The 18607-nt window shown below is 43.1% G+C and overlaps 1 protein-coding gene across 3 annotated transcripts in view; it reads left to right on the top strand.

The window, feature by feature from the left end:
- Positions 1-4066: 4066 nt before the first annotated feature.
- The window catches only part of NDST2 (N-deacetylase and N-sulfotransferase 2), a 68932-nt gene continuing 54391 nt past the window's right edge, over positions 4067-18607 (top strand). Inside the window, exon 1 of one of the 3 annotated variants that reach the window (XM_087963752.1) lies at positions 4067-4386. The gene's annotated coding sequence lies outside the window, so the exon portion shown is untranslated. The remainder of the gene's footprint in view (positions 4387-18607) is intronic. The other 2 variants (XM_026674248.2, XM_087963753.1) reach the window with 2 other exon arrangements.

Raw genomic sequence — 18607 nt, 5'->3', positions numbered from 1 at the left:
CAGAATTCCTCTTCCAGTCATGTTAGCTCAGGAATTCTGGGAGTTGAAGTCCACAAGCCTTAAAGTTGCCAAGTTTGAAGCCCCTTGGCCTTGTGTGTAATCAGGACCTCAGCAGCTCTTACATTTACTTTTCCTGAATCTACTTTTTTATGGCCTGACTTCTATGCCAAAGGACACCCCAGAAAACCACAAGTAGCTACTTATATTCTAATCCAGCACTGGCAAATTGCAGAAATGACACCGTTAAGGACAATCAGTGAAAATCAGAATAAATGAATTTTGCAATGAGATTTCTTTAATTGGAATTCACTACAGTACTTGGGAAACTGTTTTTAAATCCATGTTCTATCCCCTTTCTGAGCGTCATCTTTCCCATTAGGCGGGTATTTTTCCATTGCTTTTCAGGGAGTAAATGAATTATGTAAAAAAAAATGTGGAGAGTCACTTGTTTTTTCAGGGATTCTTTTCTGAACTAAAAAAAATATCCTTGTACATTTGCATCTGACTGTTTCTATTATTTTACCAATGGTCGATTGCCCAATTAATGTTGCTTAAGCGTCTAATATCAGCAGCTGCCTGGCCAATTCAATCTTTTAGGATTGTCACACTCCAACGACGACTAAACAATGTCATCTATCAGGACCCCAGAAACACTTTTCTCTATAGCAAAGTCCACCCTCTAGAATGAGGTCCCATCGTTGGTGTTCATACAAAAATGTCCCAAGATTTCATAATCAAATCAAGTGAGTAGGTTTCAGGCGGCTTTGCAATTTTTAAAAAGTTGTCCTTTAGAATTACAATTTATAATTAATTGGGTAGGCCCATAAATCTGATCTGAGGGTATGTGCCACAGCATGTAGGGGTTGGACATTGCCCTTTATTGGTTTACATACAGTTCTCAAAAGCTTTGAATGATAATGAAGTGGTCCACATAAAAATTTAGTCTTCTATAGATACAGATATAGGAGAGAGGAAAGAATAGTAAACTGATAGTTCTACAGGTGAAACTCGAAAAATTAGAATATCGTGCAAAAGTTCATTTATTTCAGTAATGCAACTTAAAAGGTGAAACTAATATATGAGATAGACTCATTACATACAAAGTAAGATAGTTCAAGCCATGATTTGTCATAATTGAGATGATTATGGCTTACAGCTCATGAAAAGCTCAAATCCACAATCTCAGAAAATTAGAATATTACATGCAATCAATAAAATAAGGATTGTACATAGAACAATATCGGACCTCTGAAAAGTATAAGCACTCAGTACTTGGTTTGGGCCCCTTTTGCAGCAATGACTGCCCCAATGCGGTGTGGCATGGAAGCTATCAGCCTGTGCCACTGCTGAGGTGTTATGGAAGACCAGGATGCTTCAATAGCGGCCTTCAGCTCTTCTGCATTGTTCGGTCTCATGTCTTTCATCTTTCTCTTGGAAATGCCCCATAGATTCTCTATGGGGTTCAGGTCAGGCACGTAATCCCACGGTCACTTAACCATGTTTTGGTGCTTTTGGCAGTGTTGGCAGGTGCCAAGTCCTGCTGGAAAATGAAGTCAGCATCTCCATACAGCTTTTCTGTGGAAGGAAGCACGAAGTGCTCCAAAATCTCCTGGTAGATGACTGCGTTGACCCTGGACTTAATGAAGCACAGTGGACCAACACCAGCAGATGAAATGTCTCCCCAAATCAACACAGACTGTGGAAACTTCACACTGGACTTCAAGCATCTTGCAGTGTATGCCTCTCCATTCTTCCTCCAGACTCTGGGTCCTTGGTTTCCAAATGAGATGCAAAAGTTGCTCTCATCAGAAAGGAGGACTTTGGACCACTGAGCAACAGACCAGTTCTGTTTTTCTTTAGCCCAAGTAAGATGCTTCTGATGTTTTGTTGCTCAGGAACGGCTTGACAAGGGAAATATGACATTTGAAGCCCATGTCCAGGATCCGTCTGTGTGTGGTGGCTCTTGATGCACTGACTCCAGCCGCAGTCCACTCCTTGTGAAAGTCCCCAACACTTTTGAATGGCCTTTTCCTGACCATCCTCTCCAGGCTGCGGTCATCCCTGCTGCTTGTGCACCTTTTTATTCCACACTTTTCCCTTCCACATAACTTTCTATTTGTCAGCCTTCAAGATTTTCTTCTTTTGCTTTGCATCTTTCGGCTGTCATAAGTAACGGGGAGAGGAGCGGGAAAAAGTATGGAAAGTGAGCTGGAGGTGTTGCAAACTACTACTGTATAAACTGAGGAGGGGGGAGAGTACATTCTTGCTTAGGTTTCTATTTCTTGCTTAGCTTTCTCTTCTCTGCGCAGCTGCAAACCTTTATCAAAGTATGCCGAGGTCAACAGACAGAAGCCTCATCACCACCTGAAGATGTCCACATGATGACATTCACAACTTTTAATTGGAAGAACCATTTGAACTATTGGGGGTGGGAACATTGCCATCACTTTGTATATGTGATTTACGCGCCTATTTCCTCAGATTCAGAATTCTTTTGTTGCTACCACTTGACTTCCAGTAAAATATATCTTTTCTCTAACTAAGTATTTCTTTCTTGGATTTTGAATGGAGCACCAGCTGACACTATTAATGTGCACTTTGGGAACATCCAACTTCTTTTGTAATTACCTTTTGAGGCTTTCCCTCCTTATGGAGGGTGTCAGTGATGGTTTTCTGCACAACTGTCAGGTCAGCAGTCCTTCCCATGGTTGTGATTCCTACTGAACGAGGCTGAGAGACCATTTAAAGGCCCAGGAACCCTTTGCAGGTGTTATGGCTTCATTACCTGATTAGAGTGGGACGCTTTGAGCCTAGAATATTGAACTTTTTCACAATATTCTAATTTTCTGAGATTGTGGATTTGGGGTTTTCATGACCTGTAAGCCATAATCATCTCAATTATGACACATCATGGCTTGAACTTTCTTGCTCTGCATGTAATGAGTCTATCTCATATATTAGGTTCACCTTTTAAGTTGCATTACTGAAATAAACTTTTGCACGATATTCTAATTTTTCGAGTTTTACCTGTATTTCAAAAGGATTTTTCAAACCCACTCACTTTGTGGCTGGAGAATCTAGACAGCAGGTGGAAATACAACCCACTGGATGGCTTTCTATCTTGGCCTCCTTATCAAGAAAGTTTAAAGGGTGTTTCACTTGGATCTGCAAGATGTCCATACTTGGTCCTTTTTCATCTTCAGGTGGGTTTTGATGGAGGACAATATTTGGAAGTTTCTGAAGGCCCAACATCAATACAACATCAGCATTCTTCAGGCACCATGAAGATGATGTGTGAGCTGATCCTGTATTCAAGTTGAGCTTTTTTTATGAATGAGTTCAGTTTCAGAAGGCAAACACCACCTCTCCAACAACGGAAAAAAAATGTTTGCAGTTATTCTCAGGCATCAGATTGAACCAATCAGGGGGAAAGTTACTGAAAGAGAATGTGAGCTTTTAACACAAAAAGCAGAGATTCTACTGCCTTTTTTTTTCTGCCTGGATAGGTTTGTGAACATTTAGCAGTCTTATAACAAAGCCCAAAGGGATTGAATGTTACAGTAATCCAAAGGCTTAAAAAAAATATAACTCCGGATATTAAAGAAATAATGGCATTGGTGCAAGATTACACCTATAAATGTCTTCGTCTCTGTATTACATGTGAGAAATAACAATATAAAAGAACAATATAATTATGAAATTGTTCTAATTTTTTTGAGTCCCCCACTCCCTTTTTTTTAAAAGGGTAATTTCTGCTCATCACAGAATTGTTCTTTGGGGCTGGGAGCTGAAGGAAGAGTCCCGAGGGGCTTCCCATTTCGGGTCTTCATGAACGCTGGGCTACCCAGCCAGGCGGCGGCGACCCAGCCCGGGCGGCCTGAAAGCGCCCCAGTGGACGGCGACCTAAAGCTCCAGCGGAGACGGCCCGGGTGGCGGAGAAATGGCTTTTCCTTCCCGAGAGGGTCCGCCGGCCTGGCAGCCGAGAAGGGGGACGGGGAGGCAGCGCTCTCGCCCTCGTCGTCTGCGGCTCCCCCTTCCCCTCGGCGGCGGCGGCGGCGGCGGCCCCAGCCTGGCAGAGGCGGGACTGGGCGGACGGACAGGCGGCGCTCTCCGCCTCCCTGGCCTGGCCTGGCTCGCCGCTTCCTCCCCGTCGCCTCCAACGGAAGATGGCGGCGGTCTGACGCGCGGCCCGCCAGAGCTGAGCTGGGGCCGAGCCGAGGGAGCCTGCCGGCGGCTCCGGCCGGATCAAAGGCTCCCGGCGCTCCGGGAGGCCCAGCGCGGGCACCAGGGACCCGGGCAGAGGCAGAGGGAGAGAGAGGAGCCGCCGGCGGGAGCGCAGCACCTCGCCGGCGCCTGCCTGGGCTCTGCCGTGCGTCGTCGGAGAAGGTAAGCCGGCAGGCTGGCGGGCGAGGGGCAGGGGATCGGCTACGCCGGACGCCTCAGACGTCCTTCCCGGAGCTGCCGGAGACGAGGCAGCTCCACGGGCGCTCCAAGCGCAGCAGTTCAGCCACCGACCCAGGATCGACGATGAGGCCCGGGCGGGGGGCACGGCTGGCCGAGGGGCTCGGGGAAAGAAGCTGCGCCCCTGTTGATGGTCCCCCTCCTGCCTCGCTCCCCCTCCCCCAACATGGCAGCGGTAAGAGCCCCGGCGACCACCACTTGCCTTGGGGGCTCTGGCGGGAATGGGTCCCAGGGCGGGACGCGACTCTGGAGAGGGGCAAGTGCGGGCTCCCCGCTCTTTCTTGCGGCTTTCCTTCTCCTCCCCGTGCCTTGCCCGGCCGGGCCCCGGGTTCGGGTGCGGTTCCCAAGCGGGGAAAACGACTCCCCAAATATCGTGTCTTCGGTTCACATTGTCCCAAAACGTCGCGTGCTGATCTCTCGCCGGAGCCTTTAACTTAGGCTAGAATGGGCTTTTTTCTGTTGCAAAGGGCGACTGCTTGCCCTCTTGGTGTCCCCCCCACTGTTACTGGCTCTAGGATAGTTGGGTGGTTTGGAAGTAACTTACGGGGTGCTTTCCTCAGTGCACTCAATACATGTACAACCTGTCTGGGTTTTGGACGGCTCAAGTCTAAAAGTGAAAGCACACTGTTGCATTGGTGTCCTGGGAGGGAATGGAAAGGGAAGCACAATACGATTTATCTGGAATTTGGTTTGGCTGCACGTGAATGAGGACGTGAAATACCAATGGCAAAGAACCACACACTACTGAGAAAGAAGCATTGCCCTGTTGTAGAATAGGAGGGGAGGGTGCACAAAAAAAGGAACAGATTACATCCACATTTGCTCCAGGAGGAAATAATGGCTTGTATTAAAGTCTGGTGGAGATTTTGAAGAGCTGCTGTATGAAAGTGATATACTGAATATAGAAATATAGAAAAAAAAACCTTGTTTATAATTACTGTGTTTCTCCAACAATACAGCCTCCACCAATAGGAAAACCCAGCATGTTTTCTAGGCATAAAATCAAATTAAGCCCCTCCCCCCAAATTTAGGCCTAGTTTAAAACATGCAAAATAGGGGGAAGGGTGGGGGGACTTGCCATTTGGAGTGCCGTTGGAGCTGCCACCGCCGTTTGGAGCTGCCTCTGCCGTTTGGAGCTGCCTCTGCCGTTTGGAGCCGCATTGCCGTTTGAAGCTGCCGCTTCCGCGTTTGGAGCACTGCCGCTGTTTGGAGCATCACCGCCAGTCCAAACACGGCGGCAGCTCCAAACACGGAAGCGGCAGCTCCAAATGTGACGGCGGCACTCCAAATGGCGGCAGTGGCTCCAAACGGCAGAGGCAGCTCCAAACACGGAAACGGAGCCGCCGCCGCCGTTTGGAGTGCTGCCGTCACGTTTGGAGCTGCCGCTTCCGTGTTTGGAGCTGCCACCGTGTTTGGAGTGGCGGTGGTGCTCCAAACAGCGGCAGTGCTCCAAACGCGGAAGCGGCAGCTTCAAATGGCAGAGGCAGCTCCAAACGGCAGAGGCAGCTCCAAACGGCAGAGGCAGCTCCAACGGCACTCCAAACGGCAGCGGAATGGGCAGAAGGGAAAGCAACAGCGGCAGGTGCCAAAGGTCTTGGGTCTGCAGCAAAGGTGTTTGGTGGGAGTAGGAAGCTCTCTGCGCTTCGCCATGATCGCCCGTTAGGAGCGGCTGGTGGCGAGGCTGCCCGCAGGGCGCTCTAGATGAGGATGAAAGGGGGGAAATTAAGTTACCCCCGAAAAGACGGCCTAGCCGTTTTTTCGGGGCTCAAAAAAAAATAAGGCCCGGCCTTATGTGAGGAACACGGTACCTAAGTTGAATAATTTATTTTTTATTTCACACTCCAAGTAATAACCACATTAGCTTTCAACGTAGAAATGACAGTGAATTAAATAACACAACAGAATCTAATATGGCAAAAAATATGAGTACAATATTTGAACCATGCAGAATTTAGAGAACAGAAGCAGCAATCTGAATTGAGTGAGAGTGGTTGAAGGACCATCATCTTAAAAGATCACAGTGTTACTATTATGTGGTAATCTTACACTATATTAAAAATTAATTTCAATTTCTGAAGTATCTTCCAAGTAAGTGCAACACATAATATCTTGTTAGGTACTAAGAATGATAAAAAAGCAGGAAAAAATTAAGTGAGAAAATGAAAATGAAGTACAGCTAGAAAACTTGTATATCATCCTGATCATGTAAAATGCATTCCTTAACATCAAGTTTTTCTAGTCCGTGGTTTGTTGGGATATTGGACTACGAAATCATGGTTTACAAACCGATGGCTGGCTTTACATATCATGCTAAATCAAAATGAATTAATTTATATCTAGCATAGTTTGTGAATCAGTCAGTATATGTTTCCGAGAACAGAGCTGGGTCAAGGAACACCCAGTTGCGCATTTGTTCTTTTGAGAGAACAGGATGACTCCCTGAGGTAGATAAACCTGAGCACTTCCATTTCATTAACTTATTGGCACATAGCCTATCCATTACAAGCATTCACTGAGCACACCTACTCTCTCATCTGAGAAAAAAATTGATCTCATCAGCATAAAGTTGATTTCTTAGCTCATATCCCAGGTGATCTCACTCATGTAAATAAGTATTGAAAAGTGCCAGGAAACAGGGCAGAGCACTGCAGTGGACTCCAAAGCAAAAATGCCATGGATTTAAACGGTAGCTTTCTAAGGCCACCTTCTAGAGTTAGCCATTCATGGGCGTCCTCCGTGGGGCAAGGGAGGGGGGGGACGACATGATGATAATGTGTCACAACACAGTTACATAGTTGCATCACATGCAATGGCAGGGCACCATGTCATCATTTTGGCAGTTATTGTAGTAGGCATGAAACTGTCCTCTATGTCTCATGTTGCCCAGGCTTATATTGTTTGTGAAAGCCATGATCTCTCTTTCCTTATGTACTCTTTTTAGGTACACATAATTTATCAGAAGAATCAAGCAAAAACCAGGTATCAACTCTCACAGAATTTGATCTTGAAACTCAGTGTCATTCAAAAGCACCACTATGGCATCTTCAAAGATAAAAAAACGTTCATTTCCGACACAAGAAATCTTATCCCTTAGTTTGACAGATGGTATAATTTGTTAAATCTCAAACGTTGTTGGTGTCAGTATTGTTGATAATGAAACTGTCCTGGGTTTGGAAAGTCAATAACTGCACAATGCAATAAGACATTGTTATTTTGATTCAAGTCAGATCTTATTTCTGAATTTATTTCTAAATTGTATTTCAGCATTTTCAAATTTCCTCAAGATCTTTCTTTTAATAACTCTCTATATATTTATTTCTCCCTGATCTCATTGCTTTGTTTTCTCCCCATTTCCTATTTATTATAGATGAGTACGGGCTAATCACTCAGTCATATCATGAAGGCTACTGCCGTAATATATTGGTTAGGTTCTAATGCACAAGATTGTTTTGTGCAGCAAATTAATATGGCCATCTATCTAAAAATTGTAGTGGAAGTTTCTTGGAGGCTTCTATCTTGTAGTTGGCATAAGTAGGCCCTTTTATTCTTGAATATCTGGGTTGTGCAACTCTTATATCTGAAAAGGTTCTTTGATTCTGGCATGAGCGTGACAACCAAACCTCTCATGAATTTTTCCTGGGCTCACACAGTAGCTAGGTGGTCTTAGAAAAATATGCCTTTGAATTAATATGACATCAGGGCAGCACCTTTCTTGTTTCGGATCCAAATAGACATAAAATACAGAAAGGGAATATTTATGACCAATTAACAACCATTAAGATTGATGTGGCCAGAGTAAGGGTCTTCAGAAACAACTGCAGCAGTACCCCCTTTTATGGCAACAGTGATGTAAAAAGAAACAGATATTACCTGTTGATCACGGCTAATGAAGGGAGGCAAGAGAAGTGAGCTACTCTGAACAGAGCCAAATTGATCTCCTGGGATTCATGAGTTGAAACAGTATATATCAAAATGAGCCGGTCCTGGCTTTCTTGAGATGGCCACTTGTGCATTTTTACAAAGTAAGATTCATTCATTAACATACAGTAGTATTATGAATAGATTTGGTGAATAGATTTGGTGTCTTCCTCAAACCTGATATTTCCAAATGATTTTGACTCCCGAAATTCTCAGCAGTGGCTATACTAGTTAGGAATTCTGGGAATTGAAGTCTATAGTTCTGAAGAATTTCCAGTTTTCAAAGGCAGTTGTAATGAAATCACTACTAGCAGTATAAGATGCAGAATATGTGGGCAATTTTATTCAGAAAACATTCAGAAAGATGTCACAACATGCCCCAAGAATTCTTGAATATTTACACTTGGACAAGATTGCAAAAAATCTGAATTATTCAGATAGTCTCTTGGCACTTCAAGGATGCAACGATGGCAGAATGTTCTTTGCCACCATCACTGTCATACAGCAGATTGAAAACAAGCTGTCAATATTTTCAGTGAAGATTCTAGTTATTAGTATATCTTCTTCTGTAATAAAAGGCATATTGCACTTCTAAATTTCTTCCCCACCATAGGCTTACCTATGATGCTACTGGATCTCCATCAGTGAAGTCTTAGAGACCATTGCTAGAAGAGTAATTATGCAGTAAATAAGTATTCTGGTCTGTTGGTTAAATTTGTAGCTTGACCATATTAGACAGGAATGAAACTTTTTAATTAACCAGCAAACCAGTATAGACTCTAAATCATAGTAAAATGTGAACTGTGTTGACAAAGCTTAGTTTTCCAAAGGAGTTGAGAAAATGGCTTATTGGTATCATTTCTTCTACTTTGGCATTACTGCTATATAGAATATTTGTTGTCTTCTCATTCTTTTTATCAATAGTTGCTTCCATGGTTCCTAATGGGCTCTAATATCGTGCTGCTTGAAACATGTTTTTAATTGCTTTTCTTTGTGGCCTTCTGTGTATTTTTAAAATAATTATATCAGATAACTTGAAACTTCTAGTTTAGTGGAATGGATTATTATGTATTTAATTTCTTTGTATCGAGAAATTGTGTCTGCTTCTTCTGAGTTATTTCCCGTTTGGTTATTTATTTTTGTTATTTTGATGAGTTAAGATATTACGTTCTGATCAATACTGTGAGGTGGCATTAGTGTTTTGTTTCTCCACCGAAAATTTGTCACTCCACTTACCTTCTTTTCAAGAGGGAAATGAGTCACCAAAGGACAGAAATACCCTTTTGATTGAAAAAGCTTGCCCTTTTATGATATGAATATTTTAAGGAACTTCAGATAAGTGATAAGTTTTTAAATGGTCTAAACAAGTTGGGTAAATAATATGTTGGATACATGAGAGAAACCTCTTTACAATATGTGATACTGTCGTTCTAACAGAAAAATAGTGTTATATATTATATTCCTAAACACACACATATATATATATATAGAAGAATATTTCTGTTCCTAAACCTATATATATAGGAATATTACTTATGTCTCTGAAATATGTTGAGACATACTTAGCGGTATCAGTTACTTTTAGATCAGGGGAAAACAGGACTGAATTTTATTATGCCAATGCGAGAAGGAAAGGCATAATGTTTTATATTACAAATCAGCAATGTTTATGTGAGCTTGGCTCTCCTTCTGGATATTCAATTTATAGCAGACTCTTAATTGCCATTTCATGGTACAAGATATTGGTTATCTACTTTATAATTATATAAACATAAAAATGTGGTGTAGCTGATTTATAATTGACCATAGTTAGAATAATTGAGTGAAATTCCATTTGGTGTCTCATAACAATATGACTGGGACAAGTGATATATGTGAAACACAACACTTTACAGCCAGCTGAATCCAGATGTCACTTGGGACTTTCTCTCTACCAAACACAAAAAAGCTTCCTGCCCTCCAATTAAAGTAAATGCAGATTTTCTGGTAGGTTAACTCTGAAAGCTTTTCACATTCTTTACTTCAAAGTACATTACTTGAAAAGTCATTGAGATGGAAATAATTGAGCTGAAATATCTCAAGAAAATAAAAATGTAAAAAGTGTTCCTTTACATGAATATGTTCTACAGGCTGGATTTATCAAGATAGTTCCCTTAACTATACGGTAGTATTTTTTTTTCCAACGGGCTTATTTCAATGGGCTTATTTTATTCCAATGCTACTGTTTCCCCTGAATGTGCTTGCAAGGGATACCCAAATTAAATGCAATTTTAAGGTTGCCTAATTTTACTTGCATTGTTTCTATTTTTTATGCAGTTAACAAATTGGATGAATCACAGAGGAAACAGAGCTTGGGATTTAAAGAAAGGGAGCTGTGGCAAAAATGACTCTTCTAAAACAGCAGTGCGTTCATGTCTTTTTTCCTGAACCTTTCCACAAAGGTCACAAAACAGGGAAAAAGCACAATTATGAATAAATATAAAAAGTAAATATGAAAAAAGGGCTTGTGGATATGTAGATGCATGGATTTAGGAGTACAAAGGAAAGGAGTGTCCAGTTTTTTATTTATTTTGGTAAACATGTCTATCCACATGGAGAACAAATATTTGCCTGTAATCATGGGTGCCCACATGGGGGCAAGTGATGAAACAAGAATGGTGGCACAAGTCGGTTCGTTATATATTTGTATGTGATGTTGTGACCCACGTACAAAAAACTGGAATAAGCATTATGACATTACAAAGTACATTTCATCATTTTATTATCACTGTGATTAGGGACAAGCATTGTAAAAGAGGTATGCTAAGATTTATTTATTTAAAACATTTATATAGCCAGCCAGTTTGGTCTAGTAATGCCAGAAACCAGGAATCGGTGAGTTCTAGTCCTGCCTTAGCCATCAAACAAGCCGGGTGACCTTGGGCTGATCCACCTCAGAGGATTGTTGTTGTGGGGAAAATAGGTGGAAGGAATATTGGGTAAGTTTGCCCCTTGGGTGATTTATAACAATAATAATTGTTGGATGAAATATTTAAAAAAAACAATTTTGGATGACTCATAAAACCAAAGAATAAAACAATATGTATAAACAACAGAAACAATAAAACCAGTAAACTCAAAAAAGCCTGACAACACTAAACTTCCCGAATGCAGACCACAACACCTTCCTTTCACTGTGGCCTCTCCCTTTCCCAACGCCTGGGGAAAGACAGATTTTAAGGACTTTTAAGAAAGTTAAAAAGTAGGCATGGCATATCTCGAGGGAGAAGGGCATGGGAAAGGCCCACTTCCGAAGTCCCTTAGTGGTCTTCTGGCACAGTCTTTGAGAGCTCAAACCTGCATGTCCCACACAAGCCAATGGAAATTAGATATTCCTGTTTTAGAACCTTGGCTGGAACTAATTTTAATCAGGTTCATTATTAGTACCAATGATCGGTACTGTTGATATCCAATTATCTCTCTTATTCTGGACTAGCCAAGTGAGACTGCTGAGGTTCTGTCCTAGGGAACAGAACTGGAAGCTGTGTGGGTCTGCTTGTTCATGCTTGACACAGACTCAGCCAGCTGAGGATATTGTATCTTTGACCTTGGATGGAGGTGTTCCTGGACTCTCTGCTCCTGCTTGATGACAGGTGACAGCTGTGACCGTGAAGGCTTTGGCATAGCTTCATCTGGTGTACCAGTACCACCGTTTCCTAGATTGAGGTGCCCTTCAGGCTTCTACTCATGCCCTGATCGCCTGAAGACTTGATTAATGTAACATCTTCTAAATGGGGCTGCCTTCGAAGACCACATAGAAGCTTTACTGGTCCAGAATGCAGTGGTTTGGGCAGTGATCGGCATGCTTTGCTATGCTAATATAACATCTCTGCTTCATGAGCTGTACTGATTGCCAGTTTGGTTCTGAATGCAATTCAAGGTGCTGCTCGCAATCTATAAAAGCCTACATGACACAGATCCTGTGTGCCTGTCTCCTATAGCAGAGGTACCAAACCCCATTCTGCGGACCAATAATAGTCTGTGGCCCATTGGAAACTACTCCACACAAGTGGCAGGCAAGCGCACGAAGCTCCATTTCCATATGCAAAACCATCCCCTCCCTCCCACTGCCATCCCTGTTGGTCCACAGAGCCAGAAAGGTTGGAGACAACTGTCCTATAGTTCATGCCCAGTTAATCCAATCTGTCAGGGTTGTGCTCCTGATTCTGTCAATAAACAATGCGGTCTACTGGGACCCTGGAAGCAGGCCTTCTCTGTCACAATGCCTGCCCTCTGGAATAAAGTTCCTCCCAAATTTGAACAACCGCCATCCAATTGGTTTTTTGAAGGACCCGGAAGACCTGGTTCTTCACCCAGGTCTTTTAGGAGTGTGATTGAATACCTCTTTTTCTTCTTTTCCTTTATTCCCATCCATGTTTGTTATTTCTGCCATATCATCATCATCATCCCAAGAAACTCCATCAAACTCCCGAAATTCACCAAATTTTGGTGGGGGGGGTGCTGGGGATTGTCATGTGTGTGTGCGTGTTGGGTTTGGTCTCTGGGTGTTATGTGAATTTCGTTATATGTATACTGTGTATATATGTACAATGACAATAATGAATTCAAATTCAAGAAGAAAATACCATTCTAGAAAGCCCTGGCATTCTTTTGCATATACAGTATGTAGTTCATAGACTATAAGCTGTCCAACTCTAATTTAAATGCTAATTTCCTTCAGACACAGGTTGATGAGAATTTTGCTCTTTTTAAAGAGAGAAATCCACTTTGCAGATGAAAATATCAGCAATTTACAAGGGTTGGTCAATTCCTGCAGTTATTTCTATTATATAATTATATAATAAGAGAAATAACTGGCTAGAGAAATAAGTACTGTATTTACTTGCTTCTAATTGCAAAAATTCACAAAGAGTTATTGTCTGTGTATGTCAGTTTATATAGTGAAGACATTATGTACCCCGGGACCATATAATAATGTATGCTCTTACCATTTTCTTCATCAGTGCTTTATATTATTTCCATTTATAGTGTTTGACTGCAAGCTATAAATTTGTTGGGCCAGTTGAATGCATTAGGTGGGCAGAAAACATAATTCTGCCCCTCTCCTCACAATTCTTACCTAGTTCCCTGTTTGTGTTCATGAAAAGTCTCTTTGAAATCAATGGAAAACTTTTTTTAATTTAACTTTTCTTTTAAGTTCTGTAGCCATAGAATATAAAGCAAATAATTTGAAAATTCATGGGTTTGTAATTTATTTTTCAATGGAGGAGGGTTGAGTTTTTGCGTGGAGGAAGGTTGATAGAGGGACAGTCCCCAAGCGGAGAGAGGCCTTTAGCCATATATTGCAATGGTAAAGATGGATGAAATAGATTAGATGATGCTGAGAGTGTAATATAGCTGGTTTGATTTGGGCTTAATTCCACAAACCCATTAATTGTGGTTTTATAAACCATGGTCTGTAATATGGTGGGACCTCACACTTCATTTTAAATTTTAAATGTTTAAATGTTTAGTTTAAATTTTAAACATTTTGGAAGCTTCCAAAATGTTGTAGGGAGTACGAGAGAAAGCGAGGACCATTCAAAGTGTGTAAATCAGGAAGTTGTATTTAATTCCTCATTGTTTGTCCAGGATAGGTAACATCTCTTAATCTTTTATTATCTTGTCATTTGTCATCAACAAATCAACCCAAGACCAGGTTAGTCCCAGCCCCAGGTACTAGAGCAATCAGGGATAATCTGGCAATATAATAAATCTTTTAATGATTAATTGATATAATGGCAAGCAATTCTAAAGTGTCATCAGGGTTGTTGGTCATCTTTTGTTACCTCTCTTATTATTTTTAATTTTTACCTCTCTTATTATTTTTTCATAAAAGAAATTACAATGGTATGTCTGTAGATAACCATCAGTAAACAGTAACAACTTCTAAGCAATTGTTTCATGCATAATTTTTTTTCTGACCATTTTATTGCTTTTACCTTTTCATGCTCTCATATGAAGTTCTTTTTAATAATGAATTATATTTTTCAGATGCTGGATGTCTTAAAATAACAAGTTGCTCCTAACATTTGGCAAGATGATAGCATTAAGTTCAGTTATTTCTGTTTTTTTCTTCTCAAGGATAGCCATTCATATGGTGTGACCATTTTTTCCAGTGTTATTTAACTCAAAGGTTTTTTTTCCTCTGGCTCTCCTCCCTGTGTGTGTCATTGACAACTGTCCCGTTTTGGCATATGCAGCAAAAGATACTCCTGGGACATTATTTTACCAAGAATATAACTTTACTGATAGATCCATATAGGCACAGTAGAAGCAAAGCCAGTTCAGACATTTTTGTGCAAAAAACTGCATAATTAAAATCTCCCCTTTCCTGCCTGGGCCATCCACTTCCATTGTCCACCAATCCAGGGCAATCTCTGTTTTGGGAAACAGCCTGTTCAGTTCAGGAGGCTCTCATCATTTGACCTTGAGGTGTCGAGATGCTCCCAGGCACATTAATTCTTCAATTCCCTCCCAGCCACCCATACGTTCCAATCATGCTCCTCCCCTCTCCCTGTTTTCTGTTGTCTGGCTTTGAGCAAAAGCCATGACTTGCCAGCCCTCCAGAAGAAAGGTTAGTCCTACAAGTGAGCAAACTTACATAAGGTTACATTATATAGAAATTTCTGTTTTGACATCCTATCGGGATCAGGTGAGATGTTTGGCATGGAAGTTGTGAATATGTTTAGATGCCCTAATATCTTTTGCTGCCACCTACTCTGCATCTGCTAAAGCAGGGGTCCCCAACCACCAGGCCGCGGACCAGTACCGGTCCATGGATCACTTTGCACCGGGCCGCAAAGAAATAAAAATAAAAAATAAAATAAAAATGGCGGCTTTCTTCGCCTTTGGTGAATGCTGCTGGGATCAGGGATCAAGAACACAAAGGAGAGAAGGGGAGGGAGGAAGCAACCGAAGCCTGTCCTGCTCTCCGGCTCAGTGGCTTCGGTTTCCTCCCGCCTCGTTCCTCTCTCAGTCGCTCTCGCTCCTCCACCAGCCCAGGAAGAAACTGCTTCAAAGAAGCCGGCAGGGTGGCTTTTCCTGTCGGCGCAGCTCCCGAGCGCCCGTTCACCCCACCCGCCGCCAATCAATCCAGGTTCAATCCAGTGCTCCGTTCTGCCTGCCTGCCTGCCTTCGTTTCTGGTTGTTTCGGAGAAGCTTCGCTGAGAATAATAACTATTCGCCTCTTTTTCTCAGCCGAAGCTGCTCCGAAACAACCAGAAACGAAGGCAGGCAGGCAGGCAGAACGGAGCACTGGATTGAACCTGGATTGATTGGCGGCGGGTGGGGGTGAACGGGCGCTCGGGAGCTGCGCCGACAGGAAAAGCCACCCTGCCGGCTTCTTTGAAGCAGTTTCTTCCTGGGCTGGTGGAGGAGCGAGAGCGACTGAGAGAGGAACGAGGCAGACACCTGAGGGATGAGGCTGAGGGAGGCAGGGCCGAGAGGCAGGGCTTCTCAGCCGTCCTGCAGGGACTTGTTCTGAGCCGCGGAGACAGCCGTGGGCCGCCGCCGCCCAGCGCTCAGTTTTGAAGCCGCTCCTCAGCCCGGCGCAGTTCCTGAATCTGCAGCTGAAACCCTCCGTTTTAAATGTCCCAATAGAAGAGAATATCTGTCGCTCAGGGTTGCAATGAGGAGGCATTGGCGCTCCTTGAACTTGGTGGTTTGCTGGCAGACGTTTTATTACCCGACTAGGTAACAACATCAGATGTTACCTAGTCAGGTAATGAAACGTCTGCAAGCAAACCACCAAACTCGACTCCTCCCCCCACCGCCCGGTCCTTGAAAAAGTGTTTCTGCGTGAAACTGGTCCCTGGTACAAAAAAGGTTGGGGACCACTGTGCTAAAGGGTATCCCTTCCATAATACTAACTACTGCAACTTACTTTTATAGTACCTGGAGTCCAAGGATTTCCTTGATCTTAGAATGTTCCTCTCTTCATTAGGATGGGAGAGGGAGGTAGATTCATAGCAGGTCTTAACACTTGAGCTACAGAAAGGTTTCAACAGACTACAATGAAACACTGGATGAAAAACCTGAGGCTTATTCCACTGTCACCGGATTTACAATCCGGAAAATTGGGAAAGGTCCTATGTATTTGGCTCCCAACTTTTTTCAGGGTTGTCCTAGGTTCAAAAACTTCATGGCCAGGTACACTCTATCTCCTATTCTGAACTCCCTCTGGGGGTGCCTTCTTCCTGTCTGTCTGTCTGTTTTGTGCTTCCCTCGCTTTTTCGTTTTTGTCTAGTTCACTATGACCCATGTGGCTTTCAAAGTATTGATCTACTCGGTCAATGAGGCTGAGAAGGGTCTCTCCTGAGGGAGTTCTGGCATAGGCACGGACTCTATCCTTGTGGCCACCCAGAAAGGGGTAAATTCAATGCTACTACGCACTGATTTCTTATAGGCCACTTCTGCAAGTGGCAGAAGCTCAGTCCAATTGGTTTGTTGGTAGTTCACATATCACAGGTATTGCTCCTGAGTTTATATGTTCACAAGTCCCATTCGTTTGAGGGTAATGGGTGGAGCTAAGTCTCTGGGAGGAGCCTATGAAACTCTTGAAACTTTGAGGTAAATTGCACTCCCCGGTGTGAAATGATATGCTTTGGGACGACCCTATGCAGCGATACACATGCTGCACAAATAGCTTAGCCAAGGACTGGGTTGAAGGAATCCCGGGGCACACCACAAAATGGGCTTGTTTGGAAAACAAGTCAGTAAGATCCCAGTGTTCCCAACCCTTTCTGGCAGCTCCACAATAAAGTCCATCGAGATTTCCTTCCAGGGGTTTGTGGGGTTGGCTACTGGCAGCAGTCCTGGGGGCTTGCCAGGCAGGTGTTTCATCAAAGCACATACAGTGCAGTTAGCTCCATAAGCCTCTAGGTCCTTCTCCATCTTTGGTCACCAGCTCTGCCTCTTCACTAGGTGGAGAGTCTTTACAAATCCAAAATATTCCACTGCCCTAGTATTGTGACTCTGTTGTAGGATTAGAGTCCTCTGGCTAGCTGGGACATATACCTTACTCCCCATCCATGCCAGTCCCTCCTTTAGCGACAGACTGCCTCTATGCTGTTGAAACCAATCGCCTATCAAAGCATCTCTCAATGGTTGCATTAGACCTTCAGATGGTTGCAGTGATGGTGTCCTCTGCTGCCTCATGAGGGCTGGCGCAAACTGTCTGGATGGGAAGAGATGTAATGACCTCCTCTCGGGCATTGTTGGATTGTGGCATCCGGAAAAGAGCATCTGCCAGGAAATTCCCCCCCACCCCCCGGTAGGTAGCAGTGTTGAAGTATTGAGTCCAAGAGACTTGCTTAGGTGGCAATTTCCGGGGTGGGTGAGTGGGCTCAACGCTTCCAGATTCTTATGGTTTGTTCATACCTCAAATGGAATCTTACTGCTTTCTAAGAACTACCTCCACATTAGGAGGGCCCATCGGACCATATAAGCTTCTTTCTCCCAAATAGCCCATCGCCTTTCGGTTTCAGAAAGTTTACAGGACGTATAGGCACAAGGGCTGCAGCTCCCCCTTGGAATCCAAGATCGTGCCCACAGCTACATCACTAGCATCTGCCTGCATCAGAAAAGGCTCATCTGGGTGTTTTAGGACTGGTTCTGCACCAAAGAGGCACTTTAGCTTCTTGAATGCAACTTGCCCCTCAAGAGACCAGTTCAAAGGTTGACTGGGCTTGGGTTTCATCCAATTTCTTTGTTTTGGGAAAAAGTCTGCTCGGTTCAGAAGGTTCTCATCATTCAACCTTGAGGTGTCAAGATTCTCCCAGGCCACAGACGGTGCACATAAATTTCTCAATTCCCTTCCAGTCACCCATACATTCCAACCATACATACCCTTCCCCCTCCCTGGTTTCTGTTGTCTGGCTACGAGCAAAAGTGCACAGCGAGTCAGCTATGACAGTCATGTTGTCTAAAACTATATCTAGCTTCTATTATATAGAGGGGGGAACCCTCAAAATATTCATCTTTCCCTAAGGATTATCAAAAGGATGACAAAAGTTCATATTGGCACCTAACTCTATTTTGGTTTTAGTAAAGCAAGTAAACAGCCTGTTCCCATAACAAATGTAGCCTTCCCAGGATGATACTAAATCTCTATCTAGGGTGGATCCCTGTCTTGTATAGTGACATACAAGTTGCTACCAATAAGTTATGAACAAGGTCTGAAGTAAAC

Source organism: Notechis scutatus, chromosome 4 (assembly GCF_049901735.1).
Source record: "Notechis scutatus isolate UNSWTSFEM ecotype Mainland chromosome 4, rNotScu1.2, whole genome shotgun sequence".
NCBI classification, from domain to species: Eukaryota; Metazoa; Chordata; class Lepidosauria; order Squamata; family Elapidae; genus Notechis; species Notechis scutatus.
The sequence above is the reverse complement of the archived record's forward strand: the minus strand, read 5'-3'. Positions and strand labels throughout refer to the sequence as shown.